The sequence below is a fragment of the Protopterus annectens genome, chromosome 2.part1 (assembly GCF_019279795.1).
Source record: "Protopterus annectens isolate FY-2018-M chromosome 2.part1, PAN1.0, whole genome shotgun sequence".
In the NCBI taxonomy this organism is placed as follows: Eukaryota; Metazoa; Chordata; order Ceratodontiformes; family Protopteridae; genus Protopterus; species Protopterus annectens.
In genome coordinates this window covers 468,119,009-468,142,707 of record NC_056729.1, presented here as the reverse complement: position 1 = coordinate 468,142,707, position 23,699 = coordinate 468,119,009, and the positions used below count along the sequence as shown (strand labels likewise).

The 23,699-nt window shown below is 44.9% G+C and overlaps 1 protein-coding gene across 1 annotated transcript in view; it reads right to left on the bottom strand.

The window, feature by feature from the left end:
• Nucleotides 1-23,699, bottom strand: part of ABCE1 (ATP binding cassette subfamily E member 1) — a 1,045,252-nt gene that overhangs the window by 369,372 nt on the left and 652,181 nt on the right. The window lies entirely within an intron of this gene.

Genomic DNA, 23,699 nt, shown 5'->3' with positions numbered 1-23,699 from the left:
GAATTTACGGTCACCCATCCAAACATCCAGATTGCGTTTGAAGAGGGTCAGTGAGGTGCTCTGTTTGACATGAAGTGCGAGTCTGTTTCAAAAGTGTAGTAATCTCTGGGAGACAACTCTACCCTCCAGCAGGTTTTATTAATGTCACAAACCAGGTTAAGGTCTTTAGAGTAACCAGTGTACCATTTGATTTACGATACGCAGCATTTCCAATAAAGCAGGGCCAGACACTCCCTTGTATGCAAGGCAGAGATCACCTCTGCCTTGTCTGTATGAAACAGAAGTGACAGTGATTTTAGACTATCCCCATTGGACAGATGCTGAAGACCTTGAATTTTCCTTGTGAGGAACCTCTGTAGTTTCTCCATCTGCTGCAGGTGCTTGGAAAGATGCATACCAAGAAAGCCATTGTACTTAAATATTGGCCTGATGAGGGAAGAATACAAAGAGGTTACAAGAACTTTTTTTCTGGAGGCAGTGCGCTTACTTACAAGATGAGCAATAAAGAATGCCCTTCTTACCACTGTGGAGACACGGTGGTCAAAAGGTAAGGTTGCTGTCAATCTGTGTCTCCAGGATTCTCACCACTGAGTGTGTACTTAAGTGTTGCTATTGATGTGGTAGCAGTAGTAGTAAGCAGGAACACTGCTTTTACCAAAAGAAATGATAATACATTTTTTGCATTGAGTTTAAGGTCATGACTTTGGCACCAATCATTTGTTTGTGTAAGACCCTCTTGTAGGATGTTATTTGGAGATTCTGCTCCCAGTTGGCAGTCAAACTTGGTCAGCCACAGACCTTTCATTTTTGCTTGTACTTTGGAGAAATAGATTCCAAACAGTAGAGGTCCCAGGACTGATCCCTGTGGAACACCAATGGTTATAGGTCTGCTGTTGGAGGTGGATTCTGCTATTTTGATCATAAAAGAGTTCTCAGTTAGCGAACCATCTAATGATATAAAGGATGATGCCTAGTTGGATAAGTTTGTCAATGATGCCAGAGTGGGGGATAGCATCAAACACCTTGGCTAACTCCAGGTAGGCTGTATGTGCAGACTTCCCCTTGTCCAGGGTATTGGTGGCTGTCTCAAAGAAGTTCGCCAGGTTTAACATGCATGATCTCCCTTTGACAAATTCAAATGTAGTAGGGTAAAGTGTTTGAATGTTACCTATATGTTTGTTGATAAGGTCCATGATGATTTGCTCCTTGGCCTTGCAGATAAGGCTAGTCAGGCTAATAGGTCTATGGTTCTCGGGGTCTATAGAAGCACCACCTTTGTGCAAGGGAATAACAGTGGTTGCTTTCCACACAGCTGGTACAAAGCCAGTGCTTAAACTGTGATTAAAAAAAAAAAGTACCCAATGGTGTTGCTAATTCATGTTGGATCCCATGTAGGATGCAGTCCGGGATGTTATCACATCCCACATATGCTGTGGTTTTGGCCTTAGAGCGGGCATTTACAACCTGCTCTTTAGAGATATAAGGTAGGGGATAGGTGGTAAAGATGTCATGGGGTACGTGCGGTAGGGACACATGAGTGAAGTTTTCAGAGAACCTGTTGGCCAACAGGTTAGCTGTGTCCACAGGTTCAGTATATGTGGTATCATTAACTACCGGTTTGGCACAAATCTGGGCCTTTCTTTTTAGGTTACAGATAAAACTATAGAATGCCTTGTGGTTGTCCTTTGTTGAGGAAGCTAACAGACTATGTTTGCTTTGGAAGACCTCACAAGAAGTCTTATTTGCTTGTTTAAGATGAGGAGGGAGTGTTCCAAGTTCATTTGGGCTCACTCTCTCACTCTTAGACAGCAATTTCTTCCTCTTACTGTAAAGCCGGTTAACGGCAGTTGTCCATCAGGCAGGTTTGCTCTTCCTTGAGGAGCTTGTTTTGTTCCCACCAGGTATGGCCGAGTCAAGGCAGTTACACAGGTGTTTGTATAAAGCATTGGTGTACAGCTTGGCATAGATGCCAGCTCCATTTGAGGGAGTAGGTGCAGTGAAGCTATTTATACCATCCCGTAAGGGATTATAACCTGCTTTGGAGAAGTTTTTTAGTTTAGTTGCTGCTGGTTGGGGGGGGGGGCAGGTGTGATAGCTGCGTCGAATGATATCAATGTCAATCAGCTAATCCGGGGTGTGAAGAAAATGAAAAGAGTTATGCACTTACCATAACTTGGCATCTGTGTTATCCTATGTCACTATTCATCACTCTTGGGTCTTGGATCAGACATCAGATCCATGCTGGCACTTTACAGACAGCTTCTAGGCTCGAGCTCCTCACACTCCCATGATCCCTTGCTGCCTTCTAACTCTTCAGATCAAGTTTGCTCTAAGCTGGAAAGCAGCTAGGAAAAACCTTGACCACCAGACAAGGACATCTCCACAACTTCTAGATCCTACAGGACGAGGGATGGCGGGAGGGATAATGATGGATAGTGACATAGGAAAACACAGATGCCAAGTTATGGTCAGTACATAACACTTTACCTGATGTTATCCATGTCACTATTCCTCACTCTTGGGTCAGAGTCCCCAAGCTACCCTAAATCCTGGGCGGCTTCATGGAAGGACATGCCAAAGAACTGTTGAGCCAAAGGAAGCCCGGTTCCTGGAGACGATGTCAAGTTTGTACTGACTAACAAAGGTGGGGAGAAGATCAGGTTGCTGCCACAAAAATGTCATCTATGGAATGGCGAGCAAGGTAGGCAGCGGACACAGCCATTGACCTAGTGGAATGAGCCCTAATCGGCTCTGGTTACGATAAACCTTTGGACGAATAAGCAAAGAAGATGCACATGGAAATCCAATGGGAGATGGTCACTTCGGATACTGCCAGACCCTTTCTGTTCAGAGAGAAAGCCAAAAACAGCTGGTCAGACTTGCGAAATTTCTTTATCCTGTAAGTAGAAATGCAGCTGTCTATGTACATCTAGTATATGCAAAATATATTCCCCTTTATTAGTAAAATTTGGGAAGAAGACTGGCAACTGGATTGATTGGTTCAGATGCACTTCTGTGGCAGCCTTGGGCATGAATGACGGGTTAGTTTGAAAGGCCATCATATCTATTTAAAACCATGAAAGGCATTTTGATAGAAAGAGCCTGCAACTCCGAAACCTTTTTTGCTGAGGTTACGGCTACAAGAAAAGCCTTCTTCCACGACAAGAATTTGATATCATATGTGGCTGCAGGCTGAAAAGGACTGTGTGGGAGATTCAGGAAAAAGGAAAGATCCTAAGCGGGAAAAGGATGCTTGATAGGGAGGCAGAGCAGAAAAACCCCATTCAAAAAAGTTTTACACAAATGAGAGGAGAAGGCAGGCTCCTTACAAACATGGAAGTTGGAAATAGTGGACAACTGCACTTTGAAAGCCGAGAAGCTAGCTCCATCCTGAAAAAGCAAAAACAAGAATAGCAAGATATCTGTAATGGAAGCTGAAGCTGGATTAAGAATGCGCTGTTCAGCCCAAACAGAAATCTGTTTCCACTTACTGGCATAGATCTTTCTAATGGAAGCCTTCTGAGAGGCCAGGATAACGTTTTTTATGGGAGAAGGTAGCCTGGGCTGATTCAGGATTACTGGAAGTGGACAAACTATGTTGTCAGACGAAGCGTCTGCAGGTTGGGGATCGGGAGCGGAAAGGGAAATTAGATCCAGAATGGGATCCAGTACCCACAAGGGGGTACTTCGAGAGACCGATGAAGGGGAAACCACACCTGCCGAGGCCAAAAAGGAGTGATGAGGATCAAGGCAGTCTTGAGGTGATGGGCTTTCTGTAGTACTCTGGGAACGAGAGGCAAGGGAGGATAGACGTAAAGGAGACCTGGGGGCCAATTGTGGAGCAGAGCATCCCTAGGGGACATCCTGTTTGGGGGAATGAGGGTGAAATATCAGCTGCATTTGTGGTTGAGAGGGGATGCAAAGAGACTGCAGCTCAGCTGACCCCAGTGAAGGAAGATCTCTTTTGCCACAGAAGAATTCAAGGACCACTTGTGAGGACTCAGAATAGCCCTGCTGAGTCTGTCAGCCAGCACTTTGGACTTCCCAGGAATATGCATTGCAGTGAGAAAGCTCCCCAAGGACACTGCCCATTCCCACATTCATGGCTGCATGACAAAGCAGATACAAATGTGTGCTCCCCTTGCTTGCTGATGTACCACGCAACAGCCATGTTGTCCATGTGAACTGTAATGGTACCCAGAGGGAGGCAATTCTAGAAGGCTAAGGCTTGCAACATGAGGAGAACTGCCCTCATCTCCAGGATGTTGATATGCAGTTTGGTCTCTGCTTCTGACCACGTGCCTTGGATCGTCTTTCCCTGAATGTCCACCCCCCCAACCCCAGCAGGGAAGCGTCCAAGGTCACTGGGGAGCAGGAAGAGAGAAAGGTCTGCCTGCTAGGAGGTTGGGAGACTGGATCCACCAAATGAGAGGACGCCTGCACACTGGAGTGAGGAAGATTGGAGTTGTCATAGGATGAACCAGGGAAGACCACTGAATCGCTAACAGTCCACTGCAAAACCCTCATGTAGAACCTGGGTAATGGCACAAGATAGATTGCTGCTGCCATGGACCCCAAGGCCCTGCAAACAACGTGGGCCTGGGGTTGCAAGAGATCGAGAAGACACTGAACATGAGATCTGATGAGGTGCACCCAGCGAAGCGAGAGCCCAGAAATCTCTGACAGTGTCCAACTGAATCCCAGATTTTGGGATGGTATGAGGTTGGATCTGGGAAGATTCCTGTAATGCCTAATTGATTGAATAACTGGAGTAGGTACTGAGAAGCAATGACCAGACTATGCTTTATGGGAGTTGTGAGGAGCCAATCGCTGAGGTACAGGAACACCTGGAATTCCTGCAGTCTCAGGTGAGCTATGACCACTGCCATGCACTTGTATAACCTTGGGGGGGGGGGGCAGCTGTGGTGAGGCCAAAGGGCAGGGTCCTGAACTGGTAGTGATTGGCCCCTACTTGACAGCGGAGATGTCTCCTGGAGCCTCTCTATTTTTATATGACGGTATGCGTCCTGGAGATCTATGGAGAACATCCAATCTTCCCTGTGCAACAGAGGCATGATGGACTGGAAAGTGAGCATCTGGAACTTGGACTTTCTTGACAGATGTATTGAGACTGCGAAAGCTCATGATTGGATGAAGGCTCTCAGTCTTCTACGGCACTAAAAAGAAGAGTAAGTTCCGGATTCTCATTGTCCTAGGGAGACCACTTGGATGGCTCTCTTTTGAAGAAGCTTGAGTGCTTTTTCCTGAGCTAGCTCTCTCTGATGGGGTGGTGCATCAGGGAGGTATCTCCTGAAAGGAAGAGGTGACTGGGAAAAGGGAACAGAATAACCCCTGGAAATTATGTTTAGCAGCCAACAATCTTTTCTAATACTTGCCCAGGGCAAAGGGCGCGGAGACAAACAACCCCCAACTGCCTCCAGCGCAGGATAGTCAGGCAGCGCTTCAGAAGTGCTGTTAGAACTTCTTAGAGAAGGGTTCCCTGAAGGCTTTTTTTGCAGACCCCCTCTGTCCCTGGGGTGGCGTCTGCAACTGAACGCTCTCCCCTGACCTCTTAAGGAGGGATCATCTTGAGGATCCTGAAAGGCAGACTGCGACTTGTGAAACCATATTTTTCCTGGCCCCTTGCTGCGTCTTGGAGGAGGAGTGTTGAGAGGTGGAAAACCTGATTCCCACAGCCAACAGTGTCTTACCCTCCTGTTCACTGCTGGTGAGAGTCTCCTTGACCAAAGGGCCAGACTCCACCAAGCTGCAAAGGCACAGTCAGGCATGACGCCGAATGGCGATTCCTGTGCCGGCCGGTCAAGAGGCTACTTCTGCTGCATTAGCAATCAGCCTCATTGATGAATTAGCCAGGGAAGAAAAAGTGTGGACAATTTAGGGGACACTTTACTTAGTTCACCGGCAAGCAGTACCTTAGAAAGGGATACAGAGTTCCTTAACCAGATCCCTTTGGAGTCGGGTAAAATGTACCATGCAGTAAAGTGCCCGCAGACTGAATGTAGCTGAGGTGAAAACCTGCTTTCCATGCCTGTCAATCACCTGGGACTCGGTTGGGGTGATGGACAGACATGCTCTGTTCTGCCAGCTCTTTCTTGGTGGCAGCACCTACCATGATTGCATCGACTGGCACACCTTTTGACCAGAACTACTTGTCAGAAGGGGGACCGAGAAATTTGTCCACGCATTTGGGAATGGGCTCCACTGTATCTGGCTCCTTCCATGCCCTGCTGGCGATGAGGTCAACAAGTTAGTCTGCAAAGGGGGGGGGGGGGGGGGGCAGAAGGTAGATGGGTCTTGTCCTGAAAGCCTTCAGAAAAACAGACTCCTTGGAGGATGGAGGACGGGAAGACCAACTGCCCTTAAGTATTTCCTTAAGTATTTCCAAGATGTCCCCAAAGGAGACATCCTCGGGCAGAGGTCTAGGGGACCTAACTCAGCAGGGGAGTCCAGGTGCCTCCTCTTGCATGATCTCTTCCGAGGAACAACCTTCAGGGAGGGCTCGGGGGAGGAGTCAGAAAAGTGGAACCCAGAGTAGGGCAGTTCCTGCCTGAGGTCTAATTTGGGAGAGCTGACCTGGGACAAGAGGAGTAGGGTTCAATCGGGGGGCTGGGATGGGCCCTGGATGGCTGGGGAGGAAACTCTCTGGGAGGAAAAAGTAATCTCTACAAGCCGGAATGCTGAAGGACTAGACAACTCCTCATTCGGACTCCCGGCAGGAAGGCCCTTCTGGGGAGAAGGACCAGAGCAGGCCAGACCCTCCTGATAGTACCATCCCCAAGCTGTCGGGGGCCGAAGCACAAAGGGGGAAGGGACAAGTCCGAAAAAACAGGTCCGGAATCTCCACCCAAGGACTCTGGGGCGACCACTTGGACCTGGGACAAACAGGCAGAAGTCAGGAACTCAGAAAGGGCAGGGACAGAATGTCCCCTGGAGATCTGTCTTCCTCCCCATGTGATCCTGGGCCAGAAAGTCTGAAACCAAGCTGGTCAGATGAAAAGTTAAAGCGGGGGTAGGAGATAGTCCCCTAGCCAGATGGACAGCAGAAGGGAGAAGCCCCAACTTAATCTGAACCTTGAGAAAGGACCTCAACATCCTATCCATATCGGAAGTGAGTAGACTCTTGGAGGACCTAGAGGAGGCAGATGACCTAACCGGGAATGAGTGTCTCGATCCCTTGGTCCTCTCTTCTAAGGAATGAGATCGATGCTTGGAGGTGGAAGGAGACCAGCCCAAGCCAGAGCCTGAGGGAGAATTCTTGATCACAACAGGGGGACCCGACACTGATCCTGGATATGACTGCCTCGGCTCCAATGACAAGGTAGGAGAAGAGCATTCAGATTCCACATGCCTCAGATCAGAGGGAGCCGGATCCACGATCGGCCCAGATGCCACCAGATCTGAAGGTCTCTGACCCAGGAGTGGACTCCCATGATCTCAGATCAGTGGGCTTGGGAGCAGAGAGCCCGGACCCGTGAGGACCACAGATCTCTGGATCCAAAGGCATCGGATCCGACTTGAGCAGAGGCTAGGGTTGGATCAGAGGCACCAGAATCAGACAGCCTTGACTTTTTTGAAGAGGAAGACACTGGAGGCAGAGGGGCCTTCCATTTGGCTCTGAGGGTCTAGGCTTGGCAGAGGACTGAGCCAAGGGACCCTCTTGGGCAAGACCTTTCGGGAGCAGTTTCAGTGCTCGATCAAAGCCCTGGGGTTGAATGCAGTGCAAATGTTGCATTCAACCTCCATGTAGTTGGCGCCCAAACAGTAAAGACACCATTCATGCAAGTCAGACACAGGCATCTTCTGACCACACGAGGAGCACCTTTTAAAACAAACAGATTTCTCAGACATATTAGACAACCAAGCCAAAGGAACACGCAAAGGGAATCCGGGAAAAACAAGCAGAGGTCAGAGCAAGACAGACAAGTCCACTACCTAAATAAGTGCTACAAAAAAAAAATAAATAAATAAAAATACTACGCACAGAAAACTAAACTAGTTCCCAAAACATTAGTAAATGAAAAAAAGAAAAAAGGCACCAAAAACACACCAACAATAAAAGTACTAACAAATATAACAGGAGGGAAGGACTAGCTAATGCTATGTACAAAAAATGCTATTCTACTCTAAATACACTGAAACTGGAAGAAATAAAAGAAAAATGCTGACAAAAAATGTACTACTTATCCTTCAGGAACTCAAGTACTAGAATCTCCATCCATTGCTGAGTGCAGCAAATGAGATCTGAGGGGTTAGAGGGCAGCAAGGGATCATGGTGGTGGGAGGAGCTCAAGCCTAGAAGTTGTCTGTAAAGTTGCCAGCTCAGATCCGATATCAGATCCAAGACCCAAGGGTGAGGAATAGTGACATGGATAACATCAGATCACTGTCATCTGTGTTAGCAAGTCTGCCAAGAGATTTGTGTATATTCTCAGATTAACTTGCATTGCATGCCAGCATATCTAATTGTGAATATGTAAATAAGTTTTAAAAGTTGAGTATTTCCTTATATAAAAATCTGTCAGTTTTGACACATTAACCGTGCATGTTTGTTGGGGACATTTTAAAGTACTGTGGAGAATCAGCTTGTGATGTCATTAGAATGTTCCTGGTTGCTAGGTGATGAACAGCAGATTGACAGGAAAAATTTTCAAATTGCTTTTTTTTTTTTTTTTTTTTTTTTTTTTTAAAAAAAGACAGCTGAGACTGCAGTTTGTCAAGTGTTGAGCAGTTTTGTGAAGTACAGTTACAGTGCTGTGCAGTCAGTGGACACCCATAAGAGAACTCAAACTGTGAGCCTGCCTTTTGCTTAGCTGCTGTATGTTAGATTAGATCAGGGACATTATTCAGATTTAGACAGATTAGTTATTAAGGTAGAGTTTTTCTAGAATAATGGACACCAATCCTGCAGTTTAATTTTATATTTCTAGTGACTGAGTTCCAGTGCTTATTGAAAGCTATTGATTTACGTTCTTCTAATCATTTTACTGATTACTAAATGTTTTTCATTACTTTACTTTGTGGCTGGAAATCAGTGTTTTTTCTTTTTTTCTTAAGCTATTAGATAGTGCTTACACCTGTTTGATACTCCCGAAGCCCCCTCGAAGGCCTGGCTGCTGTGGTCATAGCTGTCATTTATTTCGATATTTAACTTTCATAATTGGACACCCCTTTAGAAGGGCATAAAAACACACTGATTGGTGGCAGCATTACCATAGTATTTTGGTGAAGAGAGACAGCTGAAAATCTGTCAGGCTTTTCCAGAAGTGTGTAGATGTGTGAGATTTAAATATATGTTTAGTGAGAGTGTATCAGAGGTCTTAAACTGGGACACATTGCTCTGATGTGTACAATAAGAAAATACATTTGGGGTGGACAGAGGTATATAGTTCAGTCTCAGGAAAATAAAGCTTGTTCCTGTTGTGATCTTTCGGGAAAATTATGAAACATTACTTCTGTTTAAGTGACAGTCTCGTACTGGAGTCAGTACTGAGGAATGAAGCTCCTTAGTTACTGATCCAGGATAGTAAGGGATGTCATTTAATTGAAATGACAGTCCAGTGGGACATAACAGTACATCACACAGCGCACTGGAGTTAACGAAGTCAAAGAACCTTCGGGTAAGTGAGTTTGAGCATGAGTAATTTACCCAGTCAATGGATGGGTAGTTAAAGTTGCCTCAAATCTATGGTGTTTGGATGCATCTTGATATACTCAAGTAGATCCAAACAGCCAGAGTGGGGGGTCCTGATTCATGGAGGGGGGGGGCCCTGTAGCTGGAATTAACTTGAATAGGTGTCCTACCAACAGTTAATTGTACCTGAAGTGTCTCATACTGTTTAACCAATCTGGAGATGTACTTATCTTTAATGAATATCGATACACTGCATCCTTGAGGTTTCCATGTCTTCAGTTTGAGGTTTGAACAAGTGGAAGGGGGTGTAACCCAGTATAGCTGGGGTGCGCTCCACAACCTTGAACCAGGTCTCTGACACTGCAAAAATATCTGCTTCTTCCAAGGTAAGGACAGCTTCCAGTGACTGCAGTTTCGTGTTGAGACTCCTAGCGTTTGGCAGCATAACTCTGAGTCTGTTTTTAGATGGACTTTTTACACTGGGAATTTTGTCCTCAAGACACTGCATAAAAAAGGCACTATAGGGGTCGCAAGAGCCTTAACCAGTAGTTGAAATCTCAGGGGTGACAGATGAAGACCATCTCTCGCAAAGAATCGAATTCTGTTGATCAGGTCATCCGAGGCTGACAGACAGTGGATCCCCTTAGAAAGACACCAGAACCTAAACCAATTATTGAAGTCAATCATTTTCTGTTTGTACTGAGGCAGCATCCTACTTGAAGGTAAAATGCTGCTTAAGGCTAGGGACACAGCTGCCCAGTCCGAGAGCTCAGTCATGTCTCTTCTCATATAGTCCAGAGAGGTACGTCTCAAGTTCACACCAACATGGACTATGAAGGAGTCATAACAGTACCTGTTGAGAGATTTGAGTGCATGTATGACATGGCGTATCCTGTCACCTGACAGACAGCTGTGAACTTTTCCTTATCCAGCCTGGTGAGGAGGACATCAGTATGTCTCATGATGGAATCACCTATGACTAATATGTTTGATTTTGTGTTTTGCCTCAAGGGTTTGACTGGTGAGACACTGGTGCATGAGCTATTGTGTGTAATGTGTTCTGCAAAGGAAGTGCTGTGTGTACTGTGTTTGTGTTGTTAGTCCTGGAAGAGGGAACAGGGACGACTTCCCTGTTTTGTCAAAATGTTGTGCCCACCCTGGAGAAGCACATTCTGCTGACATTAACACTGTTGGCCCCATTCTTCCTGTCAAGAGAGAGAAAATGAAACGTACATATTCCTCCCCAACTTTCCTTGGGCAGTAGTAGTCTACTGGGTCTGGCTCAGGGGTTAATTCAGGACACTGATCTTTCCTATAAAGCAGTTTCTGATGAGAGAGAAAGGCCTCTTTTCCTGAAGAGAATCACAATTCTAAATATGAACAGAAGATGAAGGGACATCCTCATATTCCTGATTCAGATTCAAAGGAGAGCTCAGTTTCTGATTATCCATGTGAGGGTTTCATTTTCTATGAGACTATTTCCAGAATGTGCCAGTATTTTCAGTGGGAGAAGATGGTTAGTCACTCAGAAAACACTACGAGCCACTTAAGGAATTTCCAGAACCTTTACTCATCTCCCGCCAGTTCTGTCAGCTTTGGATGATGTGTGTATTACTGCCTGTAGATTTCCTGACAGCCAGCTGCCCCTAAAAAGGCAGATATGATGTATAAAGTTCCTCAAACCCAAGTTTTTATACACGCTTTCTAAAGCTGACCCAGCAGCTATAGTGTTAATCATACCACTGCTAAACAGTTAGTTATTAGAATTCTACTCTTTCTGATCAGGATGGAAAGATTATTGATAAATGTGGGGAGTAAGTGTACGCTTCTGCAACTATTTTCAGAAATTTGAAATGTCAGGCATATATGCTTAAATTTTTTTTCTGCCAAACTGCGAAAGTATAAGGGATGTTTCACCTGCAATTTCTTTTTCTTTGGAAAAATCTGACCTAAATAATTTAGTTTCTTCAATTTTACAAGTCACTGCTCATTGTTTACATTGTGTATACGACTCAGTTGATACTTCTTCCAGGACTAAGGCCACTGGTACCTATTTTTGAGTAAGTTTGCTTGGCTGTGTTCTCAGAACCTTCAAGATGATAAAATGAGATTTTAAATTTTTCTTGGATAGAGATTTTGTTTTTGGCTCCTTTGTTGTAGAGGTTATCAAAATGTGTGAAGAACGGGGTCAGTTGACACAGGGAAGATTTTTCTGCCCTCCTTATTGAAATTTTCTAAGGATTCTCTAATCTCTCATCCAATTTTGGGAAAACCCCCCAAAATAAACAGTCTCAGCAAAATGCAGGTAAACAGGCATTTAAGAAGAAATGGCAATGGGGGTTCCAAAAAATTCAGGATTCTCCTAAATCCAAGGCCAGTCCAGCAAGTCGGAATCACTATTTAAGGAACATTGTGCCCCCCACCGCCCAGCTATCTCCCTTCCAGAAAAGGCTGAATCTCCACTTTTCTCTTTGGTAACAAATTCTGACAAACTGGTTCTGAAGATCATTCATCAAGGTTAAAGACAGCAGTGGGAAGAAGTTCTTCCTTGCCAGGGTGTTGTTCCTCATCCCCCAAACCAGACTATTCCACCTGTCCTTCATTACATGCTGTCCCAGGGAGTGCTAGAACCAGTTCCTCCTTCCGAGATGGTGAAATATTTTTACTCCAAGATGCATTTTAGTGCCAAAGAAAGAAAATGAGTGGAGACAGGTTTGGATTTTACTTTCTTAAACCTGTTTGTAATAATGCCCAAGTTTACAATGATGTCACTTCACAACCTGTTACCGCTTCTTCCTCATTCCAGTTTCCTGGCAATACTAGACTTAAAATATGCTTATCACGTCCTTAATCATCCAGACCTCAGGCGTTGTGTGTGTCTGGATCAAATCAATTTGCACCTTACCCTCTGCACCAACAATGCTTGCAAAGTGTCTAGCTCCAGTTATAACTCACTGCAGGGTACAGTGTATCCACATTTTTCCATATTTAGATGACTTGCTTATCTTTGCAGAGTCTTTTTCAAAGCATCAGGAATTTCTCTCTCTTGGGTGAGATCTCTCTTACATTACACAAATTGGGATATTCAAATGTATTTTTGACTTCTTCACACAAGGTTGTGTTTCTTGAGGTGTCAGCTAAACACCTTAGTTCAAAAAGCTTTTCCACACAGAAAAAAATGGATCTAGATTTACTTCTAAGGCTTTCTTCTCAGAATTCAGTCACTGATAGGAAACACCTCAGGATTACGGGTCTCATGGCATCTATGATTCTCATACCCCCTAGCAATACGTCACATGAGAAAGATACAGTGGTATATGAACTCTATTTGGTCCCAAGCACAAACATCATTTGTCTTTTCAAATCCCTAAGCTGGGGTTTGTCATAACAGAAATCACTTTGAGGAAACCGCAAATATTTAATCCAGGTCTCCCCTTCTCCCTCCCTGTTCTAAAAAGAGAAGTCTCCAAAGATGCCTTGGACCTTGCTTGGTAAGCAGTTTCAGGAGGTATAAAAGTGCAAGATATGTGGGACACCAATGACAGACACAAGCATGCAAACATGGGGAAAGTACAGTTGTGTACACTTACCATAAATGTAGATGTTTGAGTGTATTCACTGTGGAAGTCATTACATTTGGGTAATCTGCTGGCAGGTTGCCCTCAGTCGGCCTGAATATCAAAGTCTTGGATCCTGCGTCAGTTGCTGTCTCCTCTTCCATGACGTCAGGGGTATAAAACACGCAGAAGACACCATTTTCTTTAATTTTTCTTGCCCCAGATGTCAGGTGCCCACCAAATGTGGAGCAAAAAAAAAAAAGGTGCAATTGTAACAAACTTTATCTTCATCTAAAAGAAAATACACCACAAAGGCTGTGGAATACAGTGAAGGAAAGAGAAGTTCCAGAAAAAAGGGGATGGCGGGTGGGTAACCCAGACTGCACCAGTGAATACACTCGTGAATACACTCGAACATCTACATTTATGGTAAGTGTACACAACTGTACCATGTTCTTCATGTTTCATTGTTGCAGTCATTACATTTGGGTAGAATCCCAAAGCTATGGATGGGAGGCTGGAACTAAATAGCATTAGGAGCTGCTATAAAGCCCTGCAGAACTGCAGTGGCAAAGCCTGCCCTGGACTTAGAGGAGAGAGGCAAATGATAATGCTTTGTAAAAGTATGAACAGAGCTCCAAGGAGCAGCTTCTAGAATGTCTTTGGTTGGCACCCCTCTGAGAAAAGCTGCTGAGGTAGATGCAGCCCTGGTGGAATGTGACCCGATTCCCTTGATGCATGATGCAAATAGTAGAAACAAATGCAGTGGCTTATCCACTTTGAAATAGTCTGCTTTGAAATAGCCTTCCCCTCTGATCCTGCAGCAAATGCCACCAGTAGCTGCTCAGACTTTCTTAGAGATATGGTCCTGTTTAAGTAGAATCGTAGTGGTCTGTGTATGTCCAAGGAATGCAGAATCCACTCCCCCTTGTTCTGTGGATTTTGGGTAAAAAGTTGGCAGGTGAATAGTTTGGTTAAGAGCCACACTGGATACCACCTTAGGTATAAAGGAAGGACTGGTCCTGAGGGACACCCTATCCAGGTAAAATGTAATAAATGGCTCCACAGCCATGAGGGCCTGTAGTTCTGAAACCCTTCTTGCTGAAGTGATTGCCAGAAGGAAAGCTGTTTTCCAAGATAAAAACTTTATATCCGCAGTAGCTGCTGGTTCAAATGGAGGCAGGGTGAGCTTTTCCAACACAAAATTGAGGTCCCATGCAGGAGTTGGTGATCTTCTGGAAGGCCTTAAATATTTGGCCCCTCTAAGATACTGTTTTAGCAGAGGATGAGAAAAGATGGGAGGCTCTGTGTTGTAATAAGCTGAGATGGCAGAGGCATGGATTTTTATTGATGAAAAAGATAGGCCCTTGTCAAGCATCTCAGTCAAGTATTGTAAAATCTGAGGAATATTTGGCTTTGCTGTGTCAATCTCTTGTGCTTGGTTCCAAGCACAGAATCTCTTCCATTTATCAGCATAAGATTTTCTAGTACTAGGCCTTCTGGCTTCCAAAATGACATTCATCACAGATTTACTGAGAGGTGTTGTTTGAATAATTACATGATCAGCCATGCTGCCAGGTTCAGAGTTTGGAGCTGATTGTGCAGAATTTGATTGCTCTGCTGAGACCGTAGATGAGGTATTTGAGGCAAGTACCAAGGAGGGAGTTGAGACATATTCCTTAGAATTTGGTACCAGTGCTGGCGAGGCCAGTCCGGGGGCAATTAGGATCATTTTTGTTTTTTCCTGTCTGACCTTTAGTACGACCTTGGGAAGAAGAGGCAGAGGAGGAAAGGCGTAGACTGATAGGTTTTTCCAACTGAAGGATAGGGCATCCACTTTCCATGCTCGTCTGTGATAAGTCCTTGTGCAGAATTTGTCCAGTTGATAATTCTGGGGAGAGGCAAATAGATCTATGTCTGGACTCCCCCATTTCTCTGTTATCAAGCTGAAGACTTGTGGATCCAGTTTCCACTTGAGGGTCCATAAGATTTCTGCTTAGGTCGTCTGCCAGAGTTTTATTTTCCTGGCAGGAATTGAGCTTGAAGATGTTCTTGGTAAGTCAAGGGTGTGTCCCACAATGCCATGGCTAGTCTGCAAAGGGGGTAGGAATGTGTACCCCCCTGCTTGTTTATGTACCACGTAACCGTGGTGTTGTCCGTCTTTATCAGTAGTTGTCCTGAAGTAAGTCCTTGAAGGCTGTCAGGACATTCTGAACAGCTAACATCTCTTTCTGGTTGATATGCAGATGCATTTGTCTTGGGCTCCATATGCCCTGAATGCATCTCCCTGCCAGGTGGGCCCCCCAAGCATAGTCTGATGCGTCTGTAGTTAGGGTTTGGGTGGCAGGGGGTAGAGTGAAAGACCGCCCCATGTTCTGGTGACATGTCGCTGCCCACCAAAGAAACTCCTGTTTTAGGCAGGGAATGAGAGGAATCATTGTTTCCAGACTGTGACAATGTTGACTCCATAAACTTTTTAGATACCACTGTAGTTTCCTCATATGCAGTCTTGCATATGGAATTAGTAGAATGCAGGATGCCATGAACCCCAAAGCCTGCAGAATTTGTCTTGAAGATAACTGGGTTTTTGTTGCCATCTGTTTATAGTCAGTTGCCTTTGTTTGTCTGGCGTAAGGTAAGCCTATCTGGGCAGTTGTATTCAAGCTTGCACCCAGGAATGTAATCTTTTGAGAGGGTACCAGTTGTGATTTCTTTTTGTTTATTGTGTACCCTAGACAAGTTAGAAGCCTTTTTACAAACGCCAGGTGTTTTAGGAGAGTGTCCTTGTTTTCTGCCTGAATTAGACAATCGTCCAGGTATGGATAAATGTGAATATTTCTTTGACTGCAAAATGCAATCACTGGTGCCAGGCACTTTGTGAAGACACTTGGCGCAGTAGATAAGCCAAAGGGTAGTGCAGAGAACTGGTAATGCAAACAGCGTGCTTTGAAGCAGAGGTATCTTCTGCAAGATTCCCCGATTGGGATATGCAGGTAAGCCATTTAAGTCTAGAGTTACCAACCAGGCATCCTTGCCTAGCATAGGTAGTAACTGTTGGAGAGTCAGCATCTTGAATTTTGGAATGTTCAGAAATTTATTTAGAATGGATAAGTCCAGAATTGGACACCATGATTTGTCTTTTCTGGGTACCAGGAAAAGTCTGGAATAAAAACCTTGTCCCTTTTCCTTTACTGGTACGGGTTGAATAGCCCCCATATTCATGAGGGACATAACTTGTTTCTGGGCCTATGCCCACTGATTTGGAGGCAGATGTGGCCATCAGTTTGGGATTGGCAACATGTGGAAATGAAATCTGTATCCCTGGGATACTATATTTAAAACCCATTTGTCCTGGGTAATCAGTTGCCAGTTTCATGCATGAAGTGCCAGTTTTCCCCCCAAAGGGGAGTCAAAAGATAAGTGCTTGGTGATTGCAGTGGAAAGTCATCTACCATAAGGAAGGTGCCTTGTTACTTCCAGATTTGGAAGTGGAGGCACCCCATTGCTTTGTTCTATAAGCTCCTTGCGACTGAAACCTGGAGCCTTTGGAATGTCTGGGTTTGACCTGAGTGGCTCTACTGAGTACTGGAAAGGACCAGTTCTTAGTAGGCCAGTGCCTACTGAACCTGGATGGCTGCACTTGTAGGAAATCTTTCACAGTTTGCATATATTTAGCTTTATCTCCCATCTTTTTCAAAACTTCTTCAGCCTTATTACCAAATAGACTGCCCTGTTGTAAAGGAGCATCCAACAATTTTGCTTTAACATGGTCAGGCAGATTTTGCTCCTTGAGCCAAGCATGCCTCATCACAGATCCAGTTACAGCATCCCTGCAAGAGGCCTCCAAGGAATCAAAACCACATTACAAAGTATGTTTTGCAACTCTTGTTCAGCTGAATGCAATAAATCCTGCAACTCTATTTTCCACACAGTCAGAAATCAACATAATGTTTAAGTAAACCCATGACATGCTGTTGATATTTAAGCATATGAAATTGACAGTTTAAAGCCCTGACTGCCAAGGTTGCAGATGTGTAAAACCTTCTTACCCCATCTATCCAGCGCCCTGGAATCTCTATCAGAAGGGGTAAGATTTTTAGAAGTAGAAGCTTTAACGTCCTTGGAACCCTGAGAAATGGTTTCAGGGTCAGCAGTTGGGTTTTTAAAGAAGAATTTGTGGGAGTCAGGAACCCTGTAATATCCGTCTTGCTTACTAGGAGCGGGAGGCAGGGAATCAGGAGTCATACTGGACTCTGAGAAAAACATCAACAATGTCTAGAACAGGAGGTATAGCCAAAGGCCTATGCTGAGGAAGAAGAAGAAAACCCCCAAGTCTCTTTTTAGATTCCGAGAATTCCTGACTCTTCCAGTGAAAGTGTTCCCTTAAGGTATGCAAAGTTTCTCCAAAAGAAAAATCCTCAGGAGGAGAAGCAGAAGTGATGGAATCTTCTGCATCAGAGTCCTCATAAGTGGGAATAGATAATTCCTGATCAGAAGAGGAATCAGACGAAATAGAAACCTTATCTGAAGATTCATAGTCAGTGCCTTGCCTAGGCCTCTTAGCAGGAGGGGGATGGGTACCCCTGATCAAGGTAATTAAATCCTCAGCCATTTTGATAATTTGTTTTTTTTTTAGGCATTGGGGCCTGTACACGTGGCCCAAGCGTCAGTTTTTTAGATATAGCAGTTTTTGGCCTTAGTTTTGAAGATGGCGTTGGTTTAATATGCAAATCTTTAAGCCTGAAAACACCCTCAGAAGCCGGTGCCTGCTCAGCAGCTCCGGACCCATCTAAGACAGAGACATCCGCGGGTTCAAAACTTAAAGTTTCTCATGGCATACTGGACTCCGAATGGGTCTCAGTAGAGGCCTGCGAATCAAAAGTAGCGGGTATCAGGGGCTGCGAAAGCGCCTCACTGAGAACCGGTGACTGGCTTAGGAGAAGCTTCGTCGGTTTTTGACCTAGACGGTCTGTCTTTTTCTTTGTGTTTTTTTAGGTATTCCGGTAGTCGGATTGCTAACCGATGACATTTCTGGATAGTTAAATCTCGAGCCAAAATATTTAGAAGCAAAAATATACTGACGTTTAATAGTGAGTTGATTAAATTTAGCACAAAACCGACAGCAAGGCACAATGTGGTCAGGGCCTAGGCAAGGAATACAGTACAAATGAAAATAGTACAGTTTTGTACCTACCATAAATGTAGATGTTCAAGTGTTCACACTGCTGCAGTCATCACACTTGGGTTATCCTGCCGTCAGGCGGTCCCGCAGTTGGCCAGAGTTCCAAAGTCTTGGTCTGGCGTCGGTTGCTGTCGCTTCTTCCCTGACATCAGTGCGCCAGGGGTATACAAGAGACATCAGACGCCATTTTCTTCAGTTTTTCTCACCCCAGATGTCACGTGCCCCCAAGTAGGTAGGCAATACATATTGCTAATAAAACATGTAAAAGGAATAAAAGGAATACCTTCCGTTACAAGCAAATACACCACAAAGGTTGTATAGGATATAGAAGAGTTCAGCTAGGTCAGAGGGGATGGAGGGAGGGTAACCTGGACTGCAGCAGTAGTGAACACTCGAACATCTACATTTATGGTAGGTACAAAACTGTACTATGTTCATCGTGTTACACTGCTGCAGTCATCACACTTGGGTTGAACCCCAAAGCTAAGGATGAGTGGTGGAACTAAACAGGGTTTGGAGAGGCTAGTAGGCCCTGCAGAACCGCAGTGGCAAAGCCAGCTCTGGTTTTAGAGTATAGAGGCAAGTGATGGTGCTTGGTGAAGGTGTGCACTGAACTCCAAGTTGCAGCCTCCAAAATATCCTTGGTTGGTACCCCTCTGAGGAAGGTTGTTGATGTTGCTGTAGCCCTGGTGGAATGGGGCCTAATGTTACCAGGTACAGGTTTCCCATGATGTGTGTAGCAGAAACGGATACAATGTCCTATCCATTTTGAAATGGTCTGTTTTGAAATAGCCTTTCCTTGTGATCCTGCAGCATAGGATACAAAGAGCTGGTCAGATTTTCTGAAAGCCTTAGTTTTATCCAAGTAGTAATGTAATTGCCTGTGAATGTCCAAAGAGTGTAGGAGCCTTTCCTCTTTGTTCTGGGGGTTTGGATAAAAGGTGGGCAAATGAATGGTTTGGTTTAGGGCCACACTGGATACCACCTTTGGCATAAAGGAAGGGTTAGTTCGTAAAGAGACTCTGTCTTGATGAAAAATGATGAAAGGCTCCACTGCCATTAGGGCCTGTAGCTCAGACTCTTTGTTCTGAAGTTATTGCTAACAGGGCAGTTTTCCATGATAGAAACTGTAGGTCAGCTGTAAAAGCTAGTTCAAAGGGCAGTAGTGTACGTTTTTCCAAAACAAAATTGAGATCCCAAGTTGGTGTTGGTGCTCTCCAGGGAGGTCTTATGTTCTTAGCCCCTCTGAGGAACTGTCTTAGTAATGGATGTGAAAATATAGTAGGATCGATATTGTATTGAGCTGAAATAGCTGTGGCGTGGATCTTAACAGATGAAAAAGAAAGTCCTTTGTGCAACATCTCAGTTAAATATTGAAGAATCTGAGGAATACTTGGGACAAGGGTATTTTGGCCTTTAGCCTGGTTCCAGGCGCAGAATCTTTTCCATTGATCTGAATAGACTTTCCTGGTGCTGGGCCTCCTGGCCTCCAGAATGACATCCATCACAGCTTTAGAGAGAAGTTTTGACTGGTTGTTTAAGTAATTTGCCATGCAGCCAGACTTAGTGAGCTGGCTGTGTAGAATCTGATTGTTTTGCTGAGTAAGCAGGTGAGGAATTGGAGGTAGAATCCATGGTGGGCCTTGAGCCATGTTCCTTAGTATTGGACACCAGTGTTGGCGTGGCCAGTCTGGAGCAATGAGCATCATTTGTGGCCTCTCTAATCTGGCTTTCAGCAGCAGCTTTGCCAGAAGAGGCAGTGGAGGAAAGGCATACACTGTCAATGTTTTCCAACTGAATGAGAGGGCGTCCACTTTCCAAGCTAGTATGTGGTATGTCCTTGTGCAGAATTTCCATAGTTGGTAGCTTTGGGGGGAAGCAAACAGATCTATATCTGGGCTCCCCAATTTTTGAGTTATCATTGCGAATACTTGTGGATCTAGTTTCCACTCGTGAGGATCTATGATGTTTCTGCTTAGATCGTCTCCCAATGTGTTTTTCTTTCCTGGCAGGAATTGTGCTTATAGTTGAACTTGGTAGGTCAGTGCTGTGTTCCACGAGGTCATTGCTTGCCTGCATAGGGGGTAGGAATGTGTGCCCCCTTGCTTGTTTATGTACCACATCACTGTGGTGCTGTCCGTCTTTATTAGTTGTTGTCCTGGATGTAGGAGGTCCTTGAAAGCTGTTAGGGCATTTTGTACAGCTAGCACCTCTTTTTGATTGATATTGCCCTGAATACATTGTCCTGCCATGTGTGCTCCTCAGGCATAATCCGATGCATCTGTTATAGTTTGCCTGGCTGGGGGTAAGGCAAAAGGCTGACCCTCGTTGAGGTGACATGCCTGAGCCCACCATAGAAACTCCTGTTGAATGCAGGGAATGAGTGGAATTATTGTTTCCAAGCTGTGGCTGTGTTGAGTCCATACACTTTTCAGGTACCATTGTAATTTCCTCGTATGCAGTTTTGCAAATGGTATTAGTAGTATGCAAGATGCCATGAATCCAAAGGCCTGCAGAATTTTTCTTGCAGGGAGTTGGGTCTTTGTTGCCATCATTTTGAAGTATTGAGTCAGTTGTCCTTGTTTGTCTGGCATGAGATAAGCCATCTGGGCCGTTGTATTTAAGCTGGCACCCAGGAATATTGTCTTGTGAGGGCACTAGTTTTGACTTTTCGTTTACTGTGTACTCTAGGCAACTTAATAGGTTTTTGACAAACGCCAGATGCTTTAAAAGAATGTCCCTGTTTTCTGCTTGAATAATATATCCATACCTGGGAAATGGTTTCTGGGTCAGCATCAGGGCTTTTATATAGGAATTTGTGCGAGTCAGGGACTCTGTAGTATCTGTCTGGTTTGGCTGGTGCAGGAGGTAGTGAATCTGGGTTAAGGCTAGATTCTGAATAAACATCATCCACAATGTCTAACACGAGTGGAATAGCAAGTGGTCTGTGCTGGGGTAGTAAAAGGAACTCTCGGAGCCTTTTCTTAGAATCAGAGTAATCCTGGCCTTCCCAGTGGAAATGTTCCCTCATGGTATGTAGAGTTTCCCCAAAAGAGTAGTCTTCTGGGGGAGATGCTGAAGGAATAGACTCTTCAGCATCAGAGTCTTCATAAGGGGGAAAAGAGTATTCCTGTTCCTCAGAAGAATCTGAAGAAATTGAAACCTGGTCAGAGGAAACGTAGTCCTCCTCCTGTCTTGGCTTTTTATCAGGAGGGGGATGGGAACCCCTGATAAGGGTAATTAAATCTTCAGCCATCTTAAGCATCTGTTTCTTAGGCATAGGGCCTTGTACTGGAGACTGCTGTACAGTCTTCTTTGTTTTTAAAGGGGTTTTCAGCTTTGCATAGGATTTAATAGTGAGTGTAGTCTGTCTGAAGACACCTTCTGCAACTGAAGGTGTTTCAACTGCACCGGAATCTCCTTCAGCCATCGAGTCGGAAGGGCCTAAAGGTAAAGGTTGTGGAGGCCTAGCAATCTCAGCTTGGGAATCGGATGCCGCCTGGGGTTCTAAATCAGCAGTCGTCAGGGGCTGCGTAGGCGCCTCACTGAAAACCGGAGAACCGGTGACTGGCCTAGCAGAGGCCTCGGAGTCTGGTTTGGGTCTCGGTTGCCTGTCTTTATCTTTGCGTTTTTTTATGCATTCCGGTCGTCTGTTGCTCCGACGGCATGGTATAATTAAAATTTCCTACCAAAATAATGTCGGGCGAAATCAAACCGACGTTTAATAGTACGTTTGTTAAACCTAGCACAAAACCTACAACCTGTGATGTCGTGGTCTGGGCCTAGGCAAGGAATGTCATAAGAATGAAAGTCCTTATGAGGTATTTGCTTCCCACAAGAAATGCAATTGTTAACTTTTTCTGACATTGGACTGAGGCAAGAAAAGGTTCCCCAACGGGGTACTTAGCTTTATTGAAGACTTCGGTCTGAAATTCGATTTGAAAATCTCAGGAGTCGGCCGACCGGCACTTGCGAACTGCTTCTGCTTCAGGCACTGCACGGCAAGAAAGACTGAAGAAAATAGCGTCGGATGTCTCTCATATACCCCTGGCGCACTGACGTCAGGGAAGAAGCAACAGCAACCGACGCCGGACCAAGACTTTGGAACTCTGGCCGACTGCGGGACCGCCTGACGGCAGGATAACCAAAGTGTGATGACTGCAGCAGTGTAACACGATGAACATCCTTATGAGGTATTTGCTTCCCACAAGTAATACAATTATTAACTTTTACTGACATCGGTAAGGAGCAAGAAAAAGTTTCCCCAACGGGGTACTTCGCTTTTAGTTGAAGACTTTGGTTCTGAAACTCGAAAAAGAAAATTTCAGGAGTCGGCCGACCGGCACTTGCGAACTGCTTCTGCTTCGGGCACCGCGTGGCAAGAAAGACTGATGTAATGGCGTCGGCTGCATGTTTTATACCCCTGACATCATGGAAGAAGGGACAGCAACCGACGCAGGACCCAAGACTTTGTTAATTAGGCCGAATGAGGGCAACCTGCCAGCAGATTACCCAAATGTAATGACTGCAACAGTGAAACACGAAGAACATCTGTTTTTCTGAAGTGAGAAATGCAATCTGGGAAGTTGTGTCCAAGCTTGCTCTCAGGAATACAATCTTTTGACTGGGCACCAGTTGTGATTTCTTTTGTTGGTGTACCCCAATGAAGTAAGAAGGCTTTTTACAAATGCCAGGTGCTGAAGCAGCAATTCCTGGCTGTCCGCCTGAATCTGGCAGTCATCCAAATACGGGTACATTTGGATATTTCTCTGCCTGCAGTATGCAATCGCTGGAGCCAGGCATTTTGTGAATACCCTGGGCGCAGTACATAAGCCAAAGGAAGTACAGAAAAAGTGCAGTTTTGTACCTACCATAAATGTAGATGTTCGAGTGTTCACACTGCTGCAGTCATCACACTTGGGTTATCTTGCTGTCAGGCGGTCCCCGCAGTCGGCCAGAGTTCCAAAGTCTTGGTTCGGCGTCGGTTGCTGTCGCTTCTTCCCTGACGTCAGTGCACCAGGGGTATATAATATGCATCCGACGCCATTTTCTTCAGTTTTTCTTGCCCAGATGTCAGGTGCCCCTAAGTGGGTAGGCAATACATATTGCCAATAAAAATATACATATAAAATAAAAACAATACCTTCAGTTACCAGCAAATACACCCCAAAGGTTGTATAGGATAGAAGGGTATAGACAAGTCCAGCTAGTTCAGAGGGGATGGAGGGAGGGTAACCTGGACTGCAGCAGTGTGAACACTCAAACATCTACATTTATGGTAGGTACAAAACTGTACTATGTTCATAGT